The sequence below is a fragment of the Tachyglossus aculeatus genome, chromosome 22 (assembly GCF_015852505.1).
Source record: "Tachyglossus aculeatus isolate mTacAcu1 chromosome 22, mTacAcu1.pri, whole genome shotgun sequence".
Lineage (NCBI taxonomy): Eukaryota > Metazoa > Chordata > Mammalia > Monotremata > Tachyglossidae > Tachyglossus > Tachyglossus aculeatus.
In genome coordinates this window covers 36,385,403-36,408,670 of record NC_052087.1, presented here as the reverse complement: position 1 = coordinate 36,408,670, position 23,268 = coordinate 36,385,403, and positions in this window count along the sequence as shown.

Here is a 23,268-nt window from a genome sequence, read left to right as displayed (position 1 = left end):
AGTTTGCACTTGGATACCTAGAAAAGAGGTTTTTCAGGTTCTTAGTAGAGGAGGCTGAGACCTGCCAAGGAGCGTTGTGTGGGAACGCTAATCCCGACTCTGAGCTTCCAGCAATCCAACAGCAGGGCCCAGAGGAAGGAGTCCAGGCTTGGGATCAGAAGACCTGGGTTCTAATCAGGACTCTGCCACTTGCCTGCTGTGTGACCACGGGCAAGTCACTTCACTTCTCTGGCCCTCCGTTTCCTCATCTGTAAAATGGGGGAATGAATATCTGTCCTCCCTCAAACTGTGAGCCCTAAGTGGGTTGGTGAGTGTCTGACATGATTGTCTTGCATCTACTCCAGTGCTTAGTGTTCATTCATTCATGTATTCAGCGTGGCTCAGTGGAAAGAGCCCGGGCTTTGGAGTCAGAGGTCATGGGTTTGAATCCTGCCTCCACCCATTATCAGCTGTGTGACTTTGGGCAAGTCACTTCACTTCTCTGTGCCTCAGTTCCCTCATCCGTAAAATGGGGATGAAAACTGTAAGCCCCCCATGGGACAACCTGATCACCTTGTATCCTCCTCAGCGCTTAGAACAGTGCTTTGCACATAGTAAGCGCTTAACAAATGCCATCATTAATCTTTTAGACTGTGAGCCCACTGTTGGGTAGGGACCGTCTCTGTATGTTGCCAATTTGTACTTCCCAAGCGCTTAGTACAGTGCTCTGCACACAGTAAGGGCTCAATAAATACGATTGATGATGATGATGATGTATTCATTCAATTGTAATTACTGACTATACTAAGTGCTTGAAAGTCCAATTCAACAACAAAAAGACACATTCTCTGCCCACAAGGAGCTCACAGACTAGAGGGGGGAGAGTTATTAATATACAGAAATAAATAAATAACATATACATATAATCTTCCTGTGGTGCCTTCCTCTGTCTTTCATTCTGTGTGTAATATTAGTATATATGTTTGTATGTATTTATTACTCTATTTATTTTACTTGTACATATTTATTCTACTTGTTTTATGTTGTTAATGTGTTTTGTTTTGTTCTCTGTCTCCCCCTTCTAGACTGTGAGCTCACTGTTGGGTAGGGACCGTCTCTATATGTTTCCAACTTGTACTTCCCAAGCTCTTAGCACAGTGCTCTGCACACAGTAAGCACTCAATAAATACGATTGATTGATTAGTACAGTGCTCTGCACACAGTAAGTGCTCAATAAATATGATTGAATGAATGAATGAATATGTTATAATAATGGCATTTGTTAAGGGCTTACTATGGACGAAGCACTGTTCTAAGTGCTGGGGGGCAAGGTGATCAGGTTGTCCCACGTGGGGCTCACAGTCTTAATCCCCATTTTACAGAGGAGGTAACTGAGGCTCAGAGAAGTGAAGTGACTTGCCCAAGGTCACACAGCAGGCATTGGCAGAGCTGGGATTAGAACCCGTGACCTCTGACTCTCAAGCCCGTGCTCTTTCCACTGAGATACGCTATAGAGCTGGGAGGGAGAATGAATGAAGGGAGCAAGTCAGGGCAATGCAGAAGGGAGTGAGAGAAGAGAGGAGGGCTTAGTCAGGGAAGGCTTCTTGGAAGAGATGGGCCTTTAATAAGGCTTTGAAGTGGAGGAGAGCAATTATCTGTCTCTTGGGAGGAGGGAGAACACTCCAGGCCAGAGGCAGGATGCAGGCGAAGGTGTGGGTCAGAGATCGGCGGCGAGATAGAGAAATCGAGGCACAGTGAGAAGGTTAACATTAGAAAATCAAAGTTTGTGGGCTGGATTGTAGTAGGAGAGTAGCGAGGTGAGATAGGAGAGGGCAAGGTGGTGGACTGCTTTAAAGCCAATGAGGAGGAGCTTTTGTTTGATGCAGAGGTTCTTGGCATTTGTAAGCACTTAAATTCCACAATTATTCATTCAATCATATTTATTGAGCGCTTACTGTGTGCAGAGCACCGTACCAAGCGCTTGGGAAGTCCAAGTTGGCAACATATAGAGACGGTCCCTACCCAACAGTGGGCTCACAGTCTAGAAAGGGGAGAGATTTATTATTCTTATAATAAATCAATCAGTGGTATTTCTTGAGTGCTCACTGTGTGCAGAACAGTGTTCTAAACACTTAGGAGAGTATAATAGAGTTGGTAGACATGATTTCTGCCCTTAAGGGTCTTACAGCCTAGCAGGGGAGTCCAGAATGATGACTGTTGTAATAATAATAATAATAATAGCATTTATTAAGTGCTTACTATGTGCAAAGCACTGTTCTAAGCGCTGGGGAGTTTACAAGGTGATCAGGTTGTCCCATGGGGGGCTCACAGTCTTAATCCCCATTTTACAGATGAGGTAACTGAGGCACAGAGAAGTGAAGTGACTTGCCCAAAGTCACACAGCTGGAAATTGGTGGAGCTGGGATTTGAACCCATGACCTCTGACTCCAAAGCCCGGGCTCTTTCCACTGGGCCACGGTCAGGGAATGTGTCCACCATCTCTGTACTTTCCCAAGTACAGAGCCTAGACCGTGAGCCCGTCTTTTAGACTGTAAGCCCGTTGTTGGGTAGGGACCCTCTCTATATGTTGCCAACTTCCCAAGCACTTAGTCCAGTGCTCGGCACACAGTAAGCACTCAATAAATGAAATTGAATGAATGAATGAATGAAGTGCTTAGTACAGTGCTCCGCACAGCAAGTGCTCAGTAAATACCACCGATGGATTGGTTGATGGCTCGATTAACACAGCGTGGCTCAGTGAAAAGAGCCTGGGCTTTGGAGTCAGAGGTCATGGGTTCAAATCCCGGCTCCACCAATTGCCAGCTGTGTGACTTTGGGCAAGTCACTTCACTTCTCTGGGCCTCAGTTCCCTCATCTGGAAAATTAGGATTAAGACTGTGAGCCCCGCTGCGGGACAACCTGATCACCTTGTAACCTCCCCAGCGCTTAGAACAGTGCATTGCACTTAGTAAGCGCTTAATAAATGCCATCATTATTATTATTATTATTATCCCACAACCCTACCAGTAGGTCTGGAGGGTGCGTTGATTCCCGAGAAAGGAGGAGCCCTTCCTAACCAGGAGTACAGCAAAGTGGGGTGTGAAACTGAGTCACGGTTGCTAGGAGAACTGCGGCTTAAAATTAACTGATTGGGTTGTGTCTACTACGAGAGAGAGAGAGAGAGAGAGAGAGAGAGAGAGAGAGAGAGAGAGAGAGAAAAGGGGGAACCCTCAGGATGTCAGGCCTAGGGGTAGGGTGCGAATCATCATCATCATCATCAATCATATTTATTGAGCACTTACTGTGTGCAGAGCACTGTACTAAGCGCTTGGGAAGTCCAAGTTGGTAACATATAGAGACAGTCCCTTCCCAGCAGTGGGCTCACAGTCTAAACGGGGGAGACAGAGAACAAAGCCAAACATACTAACAAAATAAAATAAATAGAATAGATATGGACAAATAAAATAAATAGAGTAATAAACATGTACAAACATATATACATATATACAGGTGCTGTGGGGAAGGGAAGGAGGTAAGATGGGGGGGATGGAGAGGGGGATGAGGGGGAGAGGAAGGAAAGGGCTCAGTCTGGGAAGGCCTCCTGGAGGAGGTGAGCTCTCAGTAGGGCCTTGAAGGGAGGAAGAGAGCGAATGTGGGGGAGATGGGAGAAAGCCCCATGACGGACAGGGACTGTGTCCAACCTAATTAATCTATACCTACCCAGAACTTAGAACAGAGTTTGACACATAATAAACACTTAAAAAATGCCATAAAAAATGGATATGGGCCATTTTTATGGTATTTGTTAAGCACTTATTATGCATCATTCATTCATTCATTCAATTGTATTTATTAATAATAATGATAGTATTTGTTAAGCACTTACTATGTGCAAAGCACTGTTCTAAGAGCTGGGGAGGTTACAAGGTGATCAGGTTGTCCCCAGGGAGGCTCACAGTTTTAATCCCCATTTTACAGATGAGGTAACTGAGGCTCAGAGAAGTTAAATGACTTGCCCAAAGTCACACAACTGACAGTTGGCAGAGCCAGGATTTGAATCCATGACCTCTGACTTCAAAGCCCGGGCTCTGTCCACTGAGCCACGTTGCTTCTCTAGCCATGCTGCTTCTCCGTATTTATTGTGTCCTTACTGTGTGCAGAGCACTGTACTAAGCGCCTGGGAAGTACAAGTTGCCTCGGACACTGTACTAAGTGCTGGGTAGATACAAGATAATCAGGTTGGACACAGTCCCTGTCCCACATGGGGCGCATAATAATAATAATAATAATAATAATAATAATAATAATAATAATGGCATTTATTAAGCACTTACTATGTGCAAAGCACTGTTCTAAGCCCTGGGGAGGTTACAAGGTGATCAGGTTGTCCCACGGGGGCTCACGGTCTTAATACGCATTTTCCAGATGAGGTAACTGAGGCACAGAGAAGTGAAGTGACTTGCCCAAAGTCACACAGCTGACAAGCAGCAGAGCCAGGACTTGAATCCATGACCTCTGACTCCAAAGCCCAGGCTCTTTCCACAGAGCCACGTTAATCCCCATTTTATAGGTGAGGTAACTGAGGCCCAGAGAAGTGAAGTGACTTGCCCATGGTCATACAGCAGACAGGTGATGGAACCAAGATTAGAACCCAGGTTCTTCTTACTTCCTGGCCCATGCTCTATCCACTAGGCTATGCTGCTTCTCAGGATAGTCCAGAAGTCCAGACGCCTTAGCCCTCAGAGAAAATGTCATGGCTCAGTGGAAAGAGCCCTGGCTTTGGAGTCAGAGGTCATGGGTTCAAATCTCGACTCTGTCAGCTGTGAGACTTTGGGCAAGTCACTTCACTTCTCTGGGCCTCAATTCCCTCATCTGTCAAATGGGGATTAAAACTGTGAGCCCCCCATGGAACAACCTGATCACCTTATAACCTCCCCAAGTGCTTTGCACATAGTAAGTGCTCAACAAATACCATCATCATTATTATTATTATATGGATATGCAGTTTTCACTTATTCACCCAATCATCTGTCAAGCCCCTTTTATTTGCCCATATTTTGTGCATTTAAAGGAGGAGCGTTACTCCACAACAGTGAGTCATGTTCCAGGACGTGCCTGCTGCATGGGCAAGTCACTTCTCTGTGCTTCAGCTACCTCATCTGTAAAATGGGGTTTCAATGCTCGTTCTCTCTCCTACTCGAATTGTGAGCCCTTTGTGGTACAGCGACTGTGTCTGACCTTGTATCTTCCCCAGTGCTTAGAACAGTGCTTGGCAGAGGAAGTACTAAACAAATACCACTGTTATAATTATTAGTGCCAATCAGGATCCTAATGATGGGATGACAATACACAGGATAAGTCATTTCTCATTTTTATTTAATTATTTTATTTATTTAATCTCCCACTGGCCCGAATCTGCCCAGAGGTAGAAGGCTCATGATGCCATGCCGCTCCCCAAAACAACCGCCCTTTCCTACAGCTGCCCTGCTCTGCCCTTCTGTTTTCCAGATTTGGCTCTGTGAGGGGGACAATTCTGTGAATTTTTGGTCACTGTTGTTCTCGCTTTTGTTTTACTGCTCTTGTTTTTTATTGCTTTTCTCCTGGTTGCTTCCCCCTACCTGTTATTTAATTTAGTGTTTGTCTCCCTCTCCAGAGTATTAGCTCCTCAGGGGCAGGGCTCGTGCCTTAACTCTCTCTCTGTCTTTCTCTCTCTCTCTCCCTCTCTTTCTCTCTCTGTATGTATTTATATGGTCAATGGGACATTAGTGTCAGCTCCTTGAAGACGGGGATAGAGTTTATACCCCCCCACCCTCTCTTTTTCTGTGTATACATATGTATGTGTATATATCTATATACACATGTACATGTAAATAAATATATGTATAGAGAGGGACAAAAATATATATAGACAGAAATATATATATATACATATATATATTTGTGAATATTTATGGTTAATGGGGCATTACTGTCTGTCTCCCTGCTAGAGTGTCAGCTCGAGGACAGGGGTCATCTCTATAACCCTCCCCCTCTCAATATATATAAAGATAGATAGATGATAGATAGATAGATAGATAGATAGATAGATAGATAGATAGATAGATGGATAGATAGATGATATATATAGGTAGATATAGTCACTGGTACATTAGTGTCAGCTCCTTGAGGACAGGGATTGTGTTTATAACCCTCCCCTGCTCTCTGAGACAGACCCACCTATATATATATAATATTATATATATATTCTATATTGTATATATAGTATATTATATATATTGTATGTTATATATTATATTGTATATATATTGTATGTTATATATTATATTGTATATTATATATTATATACACATATATGTGATCAATGAGCATTAATGTCTGTCTCCCCACTAGAATATTAGTTCCTTGAAGACAGGGATTGTGTCTATAATTCTCTCTCTCTTGAAGACAGGGATTGTGTCTATAATTCTCTCTCGAAGACAGGGATTGTGCCTATAATTCTCTCTCTCTCTCTGTCCTCCCCCCATATATTATATCTATTTATATCTATATAGATATGTGCACATATCTAATGTCTGTCTCCCCACTAGAATATTAGTTCCTTGAAGACAGGGATTGTGTCTATAATTCTCTCTCTCTTGAAGACAGGGATTGTTTCTATAATTCTCTCTCTCTTGAAGACAGGGATTGTGTCTATAATTCTCTCTCTCTCTTTGCCCCCCCCCCATATATTATATCTATTTATATCTATATAGATATATGTACATATCTATAAAGATATATATATTTTTATATATGGTCAGAGGGGCAATAAGGCACCTCTCCATCCAGCCTGCCATCTGCCACTTGCCCCAAGTCCCCAGACTGGAGGTCAGACTGCCGTCTCTCCAGAAGCGACTGAGTCGCTTCCCGAAGTCCCAAGAGTGCCAGGATGGGTCCACTTGGCACGCCTCTGCCACCGCCGTGCAAGCCTCACCACCCTGCAGTCACTCTGACCCTCCACATCCCCTCCACATCCAGCCCCATCAAGCAATCCATCCATCAATCAATCGTATTTATTGAACGCCGGAGAACACTCTACTAGCCCTTGAGAGAGCATGTCACAACAGAGTTGGTAGACCCATTCTTTGCCCACAATGAGCATAACTGTGTTTACTGAGTGCTAGTGTGTGCACTACACTGTACTAAGCACTCAGGAGAGTACAATACAGCAGGGTTGGTAGACATATTCTCTGTCCTCAAAGATCCTGCTCTCTCCACCGTGGCGGGATGAAGAAGAGGTAGGACTAGAAGGACTTCTGAACCTCTAAAATGTTAGAATTTGCGGTGGTTGGGGCTGTGGATTCTGTGATTTTTGGACTGTATATAGACCTGCCTGTATATAGAAAAAAAAAAAAATATATATATATATATATGTGTGTGTGTATATAGACAAAACAGATCCTTTAGCCTAATTGTTCTGTAGCAATTTGCTTGCGAAGCAGAATGGCCTAGTGGAAAGACTTCCGGGCTGGGAAGCAGGAGTTTTGGGTTCTATTTCGGGCTCCGCCACTTACTTGCCATGTGAAAGAAGCAGGATGGCTCAGTGGAAACAACTTGTACTTCCCAAGCGCTCAGTACAGTGCTCTGCACACAGTAAGCGCTCAATAAATACGATCGATTGATTGATTGATTGGAAAGAGCACGGGCTTGGGAGTCAGAGGTCATGGGTTCTAATGCCGGCTCTGCCACTCGTCACCTGTGTGACTTTGGGCAAGTCACTTAGCTTCTCTGTGCCTCAGTTACCTCATTTGTAAAATGGGGATTAAGACGGTGAGCCTCATGTGGGACAACCTGCTGACCTTGTATCTGCCCCGGTGCTTAGAACAGTGCTTAATAAATACCATAATTATAGAAGCAGCATAGTTTAGTGGAAAGAGCACGGGCTTGGGAGTCAGAAGTTGTGAGTTCTAATTCCAGCTCTGCCACTTGTCAGCTGTGTGACCTTGGGCAAGTCACAATTTCTCTGTGCCTCAGTTCCCTCATCTGTAAAATGGGGATGAAGACTGTGAGCCCCATGTGGGACAACCTGCTGACCTTGTATCTACCTCAGTGCTTAGAACAGTACTTGGCACATAGTAAGCACTTAACAAATACCAACATTATTATTGTCACTTAACTTTTCTATGCCTCAGTTTCCTCATCTGTAAAAACAGGGATAAATTAAGTATTCTTCTCCCTTTTAGACTATGAGCTCTATGAGGGACAGGGAATAAGTATGATCTGCTTTTATTGTATCTATCCCAGTGCTTAGGACAGTGTTTGGCACATAATAAGCACTTGACCAAAGCCACGGTGATTATTATTACCTCCTAGGGTAGCTAGTCTTACCCTTGTTTAGCGTGGCTCAGTGGAAAGAGCACGGGTTTGGGAGTCAGAGGTTGTGGGTTCAAATCCCGGCTCTGCTGCTTGTCAGCTGTGTGACTTTGGGCAAGTTACTTCACTTCTCTTTGCCTCAGCTACCTCATCTGTAAAATGGGGATTAAGACTGTGAGCCCCACGTGGGACAATCTGATCACCTTGTATCCTCCCCAGCACTTAGAACAGTGCTTTGCACATAGTAAGAGCTTAACAAATGCCATCATTATTATTATTATTATTAAGTCACTTCTCCGTTTCTTGCTTCTTCAGCTAAGCTCACTGTGGGCAGGTAACATGTTTACCAACTCTGTTATACTGTGCTCTCCCAAGCGCTTACTACAGTAAGTCTGTGCTCAATAAATACGACTGATTGATTGATAGAGCCATTGCCAATGCACCTCACTTTATCTTTGATCTTGAGCCTCTTGAGGGCCAGAGACCGAGTCTAATTCTCGTCTCATTGTGGGCAGGGATTGTCACCTTTTATTGTGTTGTACTTTCCCAAGCGCTTAGTACAGTGCTCTGCATAGAGTAAGCACTCAATAAATATGATTGAATGAATCTGTGCACTTTTTCCCAGCACCACTACCAGTAGGTGTTTAATAAATAAAATCATTTCTGCTCCAAAGACGAGGGGGAAGGGGGCACAGGGAGAGTTGTTGCTCCTGAGGCACTTCTCTGTGCCTCAGTTACCTCATCTGTAAAATGGGGCTTGAGCCCCAAATGGGATGGGGACTTTGTTCATCCCTATTTGCTTGTGTCCACCCCAGTGTTTAGTACAGTGCCTGGCACATAATAAGTGCTTAACAAATACCGCAAATATTATTATTTTTCAGAGAAGCCTCTGCCAAGAGAGTCATTGGACCCTGCTCTGAAATCCTGCCCGCTGGGGTCTCCTGCCTGCTTTGTGGCTGATATTTCATCCCACCTCCCCCTAGCAGCGTGGCTCAATGGAAAGTGCACGGGCTTTGGAGCCAGAGGTCATGGGTTCAAATCCCGGCTCCACCAAGGGTCAGCCGTGTGACTTTGGGCAAGTCACTTAACTTCTCTGTGCCACAGTTAACTCATCTGTAAAATGGGGATGAAGACTGTGAGCCCCCCATGGGGGCGGGGGGGGGGGGGGGGGGGGGCTTGTATCCTTGTAACCTCCCCAGTGCTTAGAACTGTACTTTGCACATAGTAAGCGCTTAACAAATACCAAAATTATTATTATTAGGGGAGGGGCATTCGTACACCATCATCATCATCAATTGTATTTATTGAGCGCTTACTATGTGCAGAGCACTGTACTAAGTGCTTGGGAAGTACAAATTGGCAACATATAGAGACAGTCCCTACCCAACAGTGGGCTCACAGTCTAAAAGGGGGAGACGGAGAACAAAACCAAACATACTAACAAAATAAAATAAATAGAATAGATATGTACAAGTAAAATAAATAAATAAATAGAGTAATAAATATGTACGGACATATATACATATATACAGGTGCTGTGGGGAAGGGAAGGAGGTAAGATGGGGGGATGGAGAGGGGGACGAGGGGGAGAGGAAGGAAGGGGCTCAGTCTGGGAAGGCCTCCTGGAGGAGGTGAGCTCTCAATAGGGCCTTGAAGGGAGGAAGAGAGCTAGCTTGGCGGATGGGCAGAGGGAGGGCATTCCAGGCCCGGGGGAGGACGTGGGCCGGGGGTCGATGGCGGGACAGGCGAGAACGAGGTACAGTGAGGAGATTAGCGGCGGAGGAGCGGAGGGTGCAGGCTGGGCTGGAGAAGGAGAGAAGGGAGGTGAGGTACACTCGTTGTGGGCAAGGGTGTAACTGTTTATTGTTGTATTGTACCCTCCCAAGCGCTTAGTACAGTGCTCTGCACAAAATGAGCCCTCAATAAATAGGGCTGAGTGAATTTGGCCTGCCCGGCAGGATGTGGCAACCTGTCCCGGAGCTGGGACTGACAGCAGTCACGGGTCGCTACGTGCCACAGTTCAGGGTGCCGGGGGGACGAGGCCTCGGTCCGAGATGTTCCCAATCCCGGGATGGAAGCGTGGCCGCAACCGGGGCTTGGGATGGGGAGGGACGGGTTAACATCACCCCACTGTCACAAGGCAAAGTTCTTGGCTGCATCCTCCAACCCTGGGCCGGGACAGAACATACCGCCTCACTGAAGGCATAGGAGGAGGGATGGTCGCCCCTTGCCCTGAACACACTACTTCCTATTATGTTCTGGGTCTCCCAGAGTCCCAGCGTGACCTTAGCACATAGGCACGCCCTTGAAGGAGCAGGAGAAAGTATGTGTCGACAAAGGGGATTGAGGGAATTTTTTATTTACTTATTTTTTTAACAGTCGTGTTTCCCGGGAGAGGGACCTTTAGAGGCGGGATTGGACTTCTTTTCAGGCTGATCTTAGAGGGAGCTTGGAATTGGGACCGGGGAATTGGGTCTCAATGCCTCCTTTGTCCACGTTTGCGGGAACAGCCCAAGTCACCTCTGGCTTCGGAGAGGAGAGGAATTGAAAAAGATCAACGGAGGTGGGTGCACAGTCCTGAAAAACAGTTCTAATGGTAGTAATAATAATAATCATGGCATTTGTTAAGCACTTACTATGTGCAAAGCTCTGTTCTAAGCGCTGGGGGGGATACAATGTGATCAAGTTGTCCCACGTGGGGCTCACAGTCTTAATCCCCGTTTTTACAGATGAGGGAACTGAGGCTCAGAGAAGTTAAGTGACTTGCCCAAGGTCACACAGCAGACTTGTGGTGGAGCCGGGATTCGAACCCCTGACCTCTGACTCCAAAGCCCAGGCTCTTTCCACTGAGCCACGCTGCTTCTCTAGTTGTAGTAGTAGTGATAGTAGTGGTAGTAATAATAATGATAGTAATGATGGCATTTATTAAGCGCTTACTATATGCAAAGCACTGTTCTAAGCGCTGGGGAGGTTACAAGGTGATCAGGTTGACCCACGAGGGGCTCACAGCCTTAATCCCCATTTTACAGATGAGGTAACTGAGGTATAGAGAAGTGAAGTGACTTGCCCAAAGTCACACAGCTAACAATTGGCAGAGCCAGGGTTTGAACTTATGACCTCTGACTCCAAAGCCCGGGCTCTTTCCACTGAGCCACGCTGCTTCTACATAGTAATAATAGTAATAGTAATACAGGTAGTAATAGCAGTAGTAATAATAATAATGGCATTTGTTAAGCGCTTACTACATGCAAAGCACTGTTCTAAGCGCTGATAATAGTGGTAATAATAATAATGACATTTGTTAAGCACTTACTATGTGAAAAGCACTTTTCTAAGTGCTGGGAAGGATACAAGGTGATCAGGTTGTCCCTCATGGGGCTCACACTCTTAATCACCATTGTACAGATGGGGTAACTGAGGCACAGAGAAGTGAAGTGACTTGCCCAAAATCACACAGCTGACAAGCAGTGGCGCTGGGATTTGAACCCATGACCTCTGATTCCCAAGCCCGGGCTCTTTCCACTGAGCCACGCTGCTTCATAGTAGTAGTAGTAGTAGTAGTAGTAGTAGTAGTAGTAGTAGTAGTAGTAGTAGTAGTAGTAGTAGTAGTAGTAGTAGTAGTAGTAGTAGTAGTAGTAGTAACAATAATAAGCAGCATAGCTCAATGGAAAGAGCATGAGCTGTGGAGTCAGAGGCCATGGGTTCAAATCCTGGCTCCACCAGTTGTCAGCTGTGTGACTTTGGGCAAGTCACTTCACTTCTCTGTGCCTCATTTACCTCATCTGTAAAATGGGGATGAAGACTGTGAGCCCCCTGGGGGACAACCTGATCACCTTGTAATCTTTCCGGCGCTTAGAACAGTGCTTTGCACATAGTAAGCGCTTAATAAATGCCATTATTATTAATAATAATAGTAGTAGTAGCAACAGTAATAATAGTAGTAGTAGTAATAGTAATGGCAGTAGTACTAGAAGTCAATCCATAATATTTCTTGAGCCTCTATTCTTTTTAAATGGTGTTTATTAAGTGCCTATTATGTCCCAGGCACTGTAGTAAGCGCTGGGGTAGATACAAGCTAATCAGGTTAGACACAGTCCATGTCCTACCTAGGGCTCATGGTATTAAGCCCCATTTTACAAATGAGGTTATTGATAATAATAATAATAATGGTATCTTGTTAAGTGCTTAGTATGTGGCAAGCACTGTTCTAAGCACTGGGATAGATACATGGTAATTAGGTTGTCCCACGGGGGGCTCACAGTCTTCATCCCCATTTCACAGATGAGGGAACTGAGGCCCAGAGAAGTGAAGTGACTTGCCCAAAGTCACCCAGCTGATAAGTAGCAGAGCTGGGATTAGAACCCACGACCTCTGACTCCCAAGCCCGGGCTCTTTCCACTAAGCCGTGCTGCTTCAGAAGTGAAGTGACTTGCCCAGGGTCAAGCAGCAAAGTGACATATTTACTATTCTATTTATCTTATTTTGTTAATATGTGTTGTTTTGTTGTCTGTCTCCCCCTTCTACACTGTGAGCCCGCTATTGGGTAGGGACTGTCTTGTTACCAACTTGTACTTCCCAAGCGCTTAGTACAGTGCTCTGCACACAGTAAGTGCTCAATAAATATGATTGAATGAATGAATGGTGGACCTGGGATTAGAACTCAGGTCCGCCTGGCTCCCTGGCGCATGCTCTATCCACTAGGCCCCACTGCATACCTAGTGTATGCGGAGAATTGTACTTGGGAGAGTAGATACAGTTGGTAAGTATGATCCCTACCCTCAAGGAGTTTATAATCTAGGCAAGGAGACAGAAACTAAATTCACTACCAACAGGAGGAAACAATAAGATATGTACATGAATGCCACTGAAGATTGTGAGCACTAGAAGCAGCGTGGCTCAGCGGAAAGAGCCCGGGCTTTGGAGTCAGAGGTCATGGGTTCAAATCCCGGCTCTGCCAACTGTCAGCTGTGTGACTTTGGGCAAGTCACTTCACTTCTCTGGGCCTCAGTTCCCTCATCTGTAAAATGGGGATTAAAACGGTGAGCCCCACGGTGGGACAACCTGATCACCTTGTAACCTCCCCAGCGCTTAGAACAGTGCTTTGCACATAGTAAGTGCTTAACAAATACCATCATTATTATTATTATTATTAAGGTAGTGTGAAAGTGCTGATGTGGCAGTTAGGAGGGATACAGAGAAGCAGCGTGGCTCAGTGGAAAGAGCCCAGGCTTTGGAGTCAGAGGTCATGGGTTCGAATCCCAGCTCTGCCCTTTATCAGCTGTGTGACTTTGGGCAAGTCACTTCACTTATCTGTGCCTCAGTTCCCTCATCTGTACATTGGGGATAAGACTGTGAGCCCCCTGTGGGACAACCTGATTACCTTGTATCCTCCCCAGCGCTTACAGTGGTGCTTTGCACATAGTAAGTGCTTAATAAATGCCATTATTATTATTATTATAAAAGTGTGGAGAGGAGAGGCTACTCAGGGAAGGCCTCCTGGAGAAGATATAATTTCAGAAATGGCTTTGAAAATGGGGAGAGCACTGATCTGTGGGACAAAAAAGGGGAGAGAGTTTCTGGCAGAAAGGAAGCATGAGCAAGATGTTGGTGGTGGGAAAGATAGAGAAGCAGCGTGGCTCAGTGGAAAGAGCCCGGGATTTGGAGTCAGAGGTCATGGGTTCAAATCCTGGCTCCGCCAATTGTCAGCTGTGTGATTTTGGGCAAGTCACTTCACTTCTCTGGGCCTCAGTTACCTCATCTGGAAAATGGGGATTGACTGTGAGCCCCCTGTGGGACAACCTGATCACCTTGTAGCCTCCCCAGCACTTAGAACAGTGCTTTGCACATAGTAAGCGCTTAATAAATGCCATCATTATAAGGAGGCCCAGTGAGTAAGCTATCAATCAATAGTATTTTTCAATCAGTGGTACTTATTGAGCACTTACTGTGTGTGCAGACCCCGTACTAAGCGTTTGAGAGTACAACAGTTAACAGACATGTTCCCTGCCCTTAAGGAGCTTATTAGTCGGCATTATCCTCCACTCCTCCCTCTCTTTTAAACCCTTTATTTAGTCTATGGGCAAATCCTCTTGGTTCTTCCTCCAAAACATTTTCAGGATCCTCCCCTCTCCCTCCTCCAAATGGCCACCAAACTGGTTCAGGCCCTTGTCATATCCCGTCTTAACTTTTCCATCAGCCTCCTCGCTGAGCTCCCTGCCTCCAGCCTCTCTCCTTTCCAGTCTATTCTTCATTATTAATGGGTCTGAGGGGTGGGAATGCTGGTGATACTGTCGACCGTAATGAGAAAGTTAGATGGAGGAGAGGATTTGCGAGGGTAGATAAAATATCGTACGTTGAGCTTGCGATAACAGTTGGACATCCAAGTAGCAGCATACTAGGTACAAGAAGAAATGTGAGATTTCGAGGAGAGAGAAGTAGCAGTCATGGTATTAAGTGTCTTCTTTGGGCAGAGCACCGTCCTAAGTCCCGGGAAAAAAAAAATACAGAGGTGAAAATTGGACAGGGTTGTTGCCCAAAAAGGAGTTCGTGATCTAAGCATAAGGGAGTGGAGAGGGGATGGGTGACGGACACAGAACCAATATAAAAGAAAGACAACAAGTCTTTATATATATAAAGGTACACCTGTGAAATTATGTGTGTGTGTATGTGTGTATATATATATATATATATATATATATATATATATAAAGGTACACCTGTGAAATTATGTGTGTGTGTATGTGTATATATATATATGTGTGTGTGTGTGTATATATATGTGTGTGTATGTGTATATACACACACACACACACACACACATATATATATATGTGTGTGTGTGTGTGTATATATATATATACAAGAGGACCTGAGAACTGTGGCTAGAGGAGTAGTTTCAGGCTCCTAACAGCTCAGAGTCCAACTGTCACAGACCCAACCATAGTCACAGCCTTCCTAAAGACATGTGCCCAACTTGTACTTCCCAAGCGCTTATTACAGTGCTCTGCACACAGTAAGCGCTCAATAAATACGATTGAATGAATGAATGCGCTGCAGCTGTTCCTTCCCACGGGATGCGTGTCTAGGTGGAAGGAGGGGATGGGAGGTGTCCTCTGTCTCACTGCAGGCTCCCGTAGCCCGGTGTGAGAAGACTAGAGGAGGTTCACGCTCCAGTTTCCTGGGAGATCATTTTGAGCGGGACTCGGATTTTGCCAGCTCTAATTCTCCGGCTTTAGAGGGGGCTCCTGGTCTGAGTGTCTCTGCTTGGGACAGGAAGGATCCCCGCTTTGAAGGATAAATTTCGTCTCAATAAACATACAGTTCAGGGTCCTGGGACGATTTCTCTCTCCCCACTTATCCCAAGCTCCCTTGGCTTGGTCCGGCCTGACAGAATTCCAGGCTCTTGTATTGCACTCCATTTGCCTGCTCATTTGCAAGGGAAATTACGCAAATGAGACCCACAAAGTTCATGCTCCATTCAGCTCCGGCTTTTTTTTCTTCCAAGGAAATTGGGAAAAGAGGAAGAAGTAAAATGTCATTCACTTCCCACGAAGCTATGTGTCTCTTACTTGTTCGCTCCCTTTCTTTACTGCTCTGTAAATGTTCTAGATAAATTAGATCAAAATAGGACCTTTCTCTGTGAGGTTCTGAAATGAGTTTTCAGATACTCTCGGAATCATGAAACTGGCAGGAACCTTAAGCAGTCATTTATTTCATTTCTCCGCCTTCTAGATACGACTGCTCATAAGGTAGCACAGACAATGGATAGGTCTCTTAGTCCGACGGATCCTCTAGAATGTAAGCTCACTGCGGGCAGGAAACGTGTCTACCAACTCTGTTGTATTCTCCCAGGTGCCTAAGGACTCCTAGTCTTTCAGAAAATAATGCTTTATAGATCAATCAATCAATCAGTCATATTTATTGAGCACTTACTGTGTGCAGAGCACTGTACTAAGCGCTTGGGAAGTCCAAGTTGGCAACATATAGAGACGGTCCCTACCCAACGGTGGGCTCACAGTCTAGAAGATCATTTAGACTGTAAACTCGTTGTGGGCAGGAAACGTATATCAACTTTGTTGGGTTTTCCCAAGTGCTTAGAAACATGTTCTGCACACAGTAAGTGCTCAATAAACACTATTGATTGATTAGTTGATTGATTGACTGACTGATCCCCAGGGACAAAAATTTCACAGGTGTACCTTTGTTCCCTCGTGAAATTTATTTTATCTCTTGTTCTCAGCTTGTCCCTATGCTGAGAAGCAGTGTGGCCTAGTGGGAAGAGCACTGGGCTGGGAGTCAGGAGACCTGAGTTCTAATCCCGGCTGCTGGGTGACCGTGGGCGAATCACTTCACATTCCCGGTCCTCAAATTCCTCATCTGTAAAATGGGGATTAAATACCTGTTCATCCCTCCATCTCATAGAGAAGCAGCATGGCTCGGCGGAAAGAGCCTGGGCTTTGGAGTCAGAGGTCATGGGTTCAAATCCTGGCTCCGCCAATTGTCAGCTGTGTGACTTTGGGCAAGTCACTTAACTTCTCTGTGCCTCAGTTACCTCATCTGTAAAATGGGGGTTAAGACTGTAGCCCCCCCATGGGACAACCTGATCACCTTGCAACCTCTCCAGCACTTAGAACAGTGCTTTGCACAGAGTAATTGCTTAATAAATGCCATCATTATTATTATTATTATTATTCTTAGTATCTTAGACTGTGAGCACTGTGTGGAGCAGGGACTGTGTGTCTGGTCCGATCATATATAATAATGATGGCATTTATTAAGCGCTTACTATATGCAAAGCACTGTTCTAAGCGCTGGGGAGATTACAATCAATCGTATTTATTTAGCGCTTACTGTGTGCAGAGCACTGTACTAAGCGCTTGGGAAGTACAAGTTGGCAACATATAGAGACGGTCCCTACCCAACAGTGGGCTCACAGTCTAAAAGGTGATCAGGTGGTCCCACAAGGGGCTCACGGTCTTCATCCCCATTTTACAGATGAGGGAACTGAGGCACAGAGAAATGAAGTGACTTGCCCAAAGTCACACAGCTGACAATTGGCAGAGCTGGGATATGAACCCATGACCTCTGACTCCAAAGCCCAGGCTCTTTCCACTGAGCCACGCTGCTTCTCGATGGTATCTCTATAAGGATATCGTATGGTACCCGACACCAGTGCTTAGCACATAGTAAGCCCTTTACAAAACCAGTCATTCATACTGCTCCCCCCAAGGATCAAATAGCTTTTTTACATTTTACTGATGAAGAAACTATGACCCAGAGGGGTTGTGACTTGATTAAGGTCACCCAGTAGACAGAAACAGATAAAGAATCTCAGAAATCAAATCTCAAACAGTACTCCAAAAAGATCTTTGGTTTATTTCTCCCACTTCTCCTTCGGATACTTGTCCTGGCTGTTTCTTCTTCTTCTTTTTTTTTTTTTGATCTGAGGTTTCCTTATCTTCTGATCCCTTTCCTAATCTTCCCTTGTCTCTTTCTGACTCCCAATACCTATCCATGGGTCCTTGCTGTTGATTACTAGCTCTTGTCCTGATCCATGTCTGTTGGGTTTGGGTTAAAATCCATCTTAATTAATTCATTAATCAATTAAGGTAGTTGTTAAATGCTTTCTCTGTATCAAGCACTGTTCTAGGCCCTGGGGTAGATATAAGTTAATCCAGCGCCTCTGTATCAAGCACTGTTCTAGGCCATGGGGTAGATACAAGTTAATCAAGCACTTAGAACAGTGCTTTGCACATAGTAAGTGCTTAACAAATGCCATCATTATTATTATTATTATTATCAGGTCATTCATTCATGCATTTAGTCATATTTTTGAGCATTTACTACATGCAGAGCAGTCTCTGTCCCACAAGCGGCTCACAGTCGCTAAATGATGGTATTTATTGAGTGCTCACTGGGCGTAGAACACTGTACTAAGCACTTGGGAGAGTAAAGCGCAACAGAGTGGGAAGACACATTCCCTGCCCATTAGGAGCTTACAGTCTAAGTAAGAGGGAGAACAGGCATTGGATCCCCATTTTACAGTTGAGGAAACCGAGGCACAGACAAGTTAAGTGACTTGCCTCAGGTCGCACAGCAGGCAAGTTGCAGAGCTGGGGTTAGAATCCAGGGCTTTCCACATCGCTTCCTAACATCTTCTCCAAGTTACTGCCTGGAATAGGGGAGAGAGGCAGAAGGAAGACGTCAGGTAGAGGAGCAGCGTGGCTCAGTGGAAAGAGCCCGGGCTTTGGAGGCAGAGGTTATGGGTTCAAATCCCCGCTCCTCCAATTGTCAGCTGTATGACTTTGGGCAAATCACTTAACTTCTCTGGGCCTCAGTTACCTCATCTGTTAAATGGGGATTAGGACTGTGAGCCCCACGTGAGACAACCTGATCACCTTGTAACCTCCCCAGTGCTTAGAACAGTGCTTTGCACATAGTAAGCGCTTAATAAATGCCATCATTATTATTATATGGGCACTGTCTGGTGATCTGGCTCAAGCCAAGAGCCTGCTAGACGACTGAGTCACAGCCAGTCTTTTGGGTAAGAGTGGTGTGTTCTCTCAATCTCCCTGAGCAGGTCTGGAAGGGAAATGAAGGGTAGGAGAGGGAAAAATTGCATCACCTAGGAAACAAAGGGACTGGATTGTCTACATTTCCCAGAGGATTTTTGGGAAGAGTTTGCCTTCTTTGTCCTGGGTGAAGCCAGTTTCCATAAATGATTGCTCAGGGGCAAAATCTCTCTCAGCTGGCTAACCCTGCTTGCTTTGTGCTGATGTATTCCTATGTAAAGGGGTAGCCAGTACAAGCGCTGGAGCAGATATAAGCGGGTAGGGACTGTCTCTATCTGTTGCCGATTTGTGCTTCCCAAGTGCTTAGTCCAGTGCTCTGCACACAGTAAGCGCTCAATAAATACGATTGATTGAATGAATGAATAATCAGGTTAGATAAAGTCCGTGTCCTACATGGGGTTTGCAGTTCAGAGAAGCAGCGTAGCTCAGTGGAAAGAGCCCGGGCTTTGGAGTCAGAGGTCATGGGTTCAAATCCCAGCTCTGCCAATTGTCAGCTGGGTGACTTTGGGCAAATCACTTAACTTCTCTGGGACTCAGTTCCCACATCTGTAAAACGGGGATTAGGACTGTGAGCCCCATGTAAGACAACCTGATCAACTTGTAACCTCCCCAGTGTTTAGAACAGTGCTTTGCACATAGTAAGCGCTTAATAAATGCCATCATTATTATTATATGGGCACTGTATGGAGATCTGGCTCAAGCCAAGAGCCTGCTAGACGATTGAGTCACAGCCAGTCTTTTGGGTAAGAGTGGTGCATTCTCTCAATCTCCCTGCGCAAGTCTGGAAGGGAACTGAAGGGAAGGAGAGGGAAAAATTGCATCACCTAGGAAACAAAGGGACTGGATTGTCTACATTTCCCAGAGGATTTTTGGGAAGAGTTTGCCTTCTTTGTCCTGGGTGAAGCCAGTTTCCATAAATGATTGCTCAGGGGCAAAATCTCTCTCAGCTGGCTAACCCTGCTTGCTTTGTGCTGATGTATTCCTATGTAAAGGGGTAGCCAGTACAAGCGCTGGAGCAGATATAAGTGGGTAGGGACCGTCTCTATCTGTTGCCGATTTGTGCTTCCCAAGTGCTTAGTCCAGTGCTCTGCACACAGTAAGCGCTCAATAAATACGATTGATTGAATGAATGAATAATCAGGTTAGATAAAGTCCGTGTCCTACATGGGGTTTGCAGTTCAGAGAAGCAGCGTGGCTCAGTGGAAAGAGCCCGGGCTTTGGAGTCAGAGGTCATGGGTTCAAATCCCAGCTCTGCCAATTGTCAGCTGGGTGACTTTGGGCAAATCACTTAACTTCTCTGGGCCTCAGTTCCCACATCTGTAAAACGGGGATTAGGACTGTGAGCCCCACGTAAGACAACCTGATCAACTTGTAACCTCCCCAGTGTTTAGAACAGTGCTTTGCACATAGTAAGCGCTTAATAAATGCCATCATTATTATTATATGGGCACTGTATGGAGATCTGGCTCAAGCCAAGAGCCTGCTAGATGACTGAGTCACAGCCAGTCTTTTGGGTAAGAGTGGTGCATTCTCTCAATCTCCCTGCGCAAGTCTGGAAGGGAACTGAAGGGAAGGAGAGGGAAAAATTGCATCACCTAGGAAACAAAGGGACTGGATTGTCTACATTTCCCAGAGGATTTTTGGGAAGAGTTTGCCTTCTTTGCCCTGGATGAAGCCAGTTTTCATAAATGATTGCTCAGGGGCAAAATCTCTCTCAGCTGGCTAACCCTGCTAGCTTTGTGCTGATGTATTCCTGTGTAATGGGGTAGCCAGTACAAGCGCTGAAGCAGATATAAGCGGGTAGGGACCGTCTCTATCTGTTGCCGACTTGTACTTCCCAAGTGTTTAGTCCAGTGCTCTGCACACAGTAAGCGCTCAATAAATACGATTGAATGAATGAATGATCAGGTTAGATAAAGTCTGTGTCCTACATGGGGTTCACAGTTCAGAGAAGCAGCGTGGCTCAGTGGAAAGAGCCCGGGCTTTGGAGTCAGAGGTCACGGGTTCAAATCCCAGCTCTGCCAATTGTCAGCTGGGTGACTTTGGGCCAGTCACTTAACTTCTCTGTGCCTCAGTTCCCTCAGCTGTAAAATGGGGATGAAGACTGTGAGCCCCACATAGGACAACCTCATCACCTTGTAACCTCCCCAGCGCTTAGAACAGTGCTTTGCACATAGTAAGTACTTAATAAATGCCATTATTATTATTATTATTATTATTGGTCTGAATCTGCTCAGACAATTCAAGACAGGTCTATCTTGAGTCTCCCTAGAGTGTCTGCAACCAACATCATCAGGTCCATAGCCCTAAGGACTAAAGGCCCTCCTTCTGGGGCCATGAGAAATCAGTCAATCAATCAATCGTATTTATTGAGCGCTTACTGTGTGCAGAGCACTGTACGAAGCGCTCGGGAAGTACAAGTCGGCAACACATAGAGACAGTCCCTACCCAACAGCGGGCTTACAGTCTAGAAGAAAGCAACTTAAACTCCAGTTTGAGGAATTGGGATGCCCAGAGATCCAGCGCAGTCTCCCCGGGGCCACTGCTAACTCATCCAAACTCCTCCAAGCGAAGCCCTGGGAAGAATCACCCCCAATCTGAACCAACAAATCTGTGTAGAACTGGACTTTTGTTGGAGTCGTAGGGGAGGGTCCGTTAGCCATCAAGTACCTCCCAAATCCTATTCCGCAAGAACCAGGGTACAAGACGGTTTGCAAATTTCAAAGTGTTGGTTGGTTGGCCCCTATCCATCACAGTTTAATTTTCCTTTGCTCGCATTTCTCCCAACTCCCTCCCCCATTTTGTTAGAGAAGCAGTGCGGCTTTGTGGACAGAGCACGGACTCGGGAGTCAGAAGGACCTGGACTCTAAACCCCGCAATGCCACACGTCTGCTGTGTGAACTCGGGCAAGTCGCTTAACTTCTCTGGGCCTCGGTCACCTCATCTGTAAAATGAGGATTACGAATGTTAGCCCGTGTGGGACAGGGACTGTGTCCAACTTGATTAACTTCTACCTCCTGCAGGGTGGCTCAAAGGAAAGAGCCCGGGCTTTGGAGTCAGAGGTCATGGGTTCAAATCCTGGCTCCACCAATTGTCAGCTGTGTGACTTTGGGCAAGTCATTTAACTTCTCTGTGCCTCAGTTACCTCATCTGTAAAATGGGGATGATTACTATGAGCCCCACGTGGGACAACCTGACTACTTTGTATTCCCCCAGCGTTTAGAACAGTGCTTGGCACATAGTAAGTGCTTAGCAAATGCCATTATTATTATTATTATTACTTAAAACAGTGCTTGGCACAAAGTAAGCACTTAATATGTGTGCTCTTCCTTAGGGCTTCTTTCCCTATTTTGTGCTCAGCTGAGCGGTGTTGTCGTTAGTTTAGGAGTCAAGCTCAGGGTGGAAGGTAATGATGGCAGCATTAATAATAATAAATAATAATAATAATGGCGTTTATTAAGCGCTTACTATGTGCAAAGCACTGTTCTAAGCGCTGGGCATTAGGCCTCTTTGTCCTTGGTATCACCCTCCTCTTCACCTCAAACAGACTTCCCCTCTCCCATACGCTTCTGTGGCAGAGGAGGAGTACCCATTCATGCCCCAAAGGGCACTGTGTCCATGGCAACATGCTGATGGCCCCACTGAGATGCCATTTTCCACCCAAACGCGATGCAATGTCATAAGGGTACCTAGGGAATTCATTCATTCAATCGTATTTATTGAGCGCTTACTGTGTGCAGAGCACTGTACTAAGCACTTGGGAAGTACAAGTTGGCGACATATAGAGACGGTCCCTACCCAACAGTGGGCTTACAGTCTAGAAGAAAGAGTCTCTCAACTCTGTTGAATTGTACCCTCCCAAGTGCTTAGTGCTCAGCATGTTCCATTGATGATAAAGACATCGTTCGTATTTGAATGTGAAGTTGGGTTGGGGAAATCATCCCGCTCTCCCCCTCTTTACCTCTCCTCCCCTTCACGGAGCAGGAGGAAGCGGCGTGACCTAGTGGAAAGAGCCAAGGGCCTGGGAATCTGAGGACCTGGGTTCTAGTCCCTACTCTGCCATTTGCCTGCTGTGTGACTTTAGGTAAATCACTTCACTCCTCTGCCGCAGTTTCCTCATCTGTAGAATGAGGATTCAACACCCATTCTCAACACCCATTCAACACCCATTCTCCCACCTACTTAACTGGGACTCCCGTGAGGAACAGGAACTGCATCCGACCTGATTAGCTTGTCTCCATCCTAGTGTTTAGTGCAGTGCTTCGCACATGGTAAGCGCTTAACAAATGCCGCCATTACTATTCTATAGCCCAGCCAGCACACTCCACTCCTCTGCAGCTCACCTCCTCACTGTACCTCATTTTCA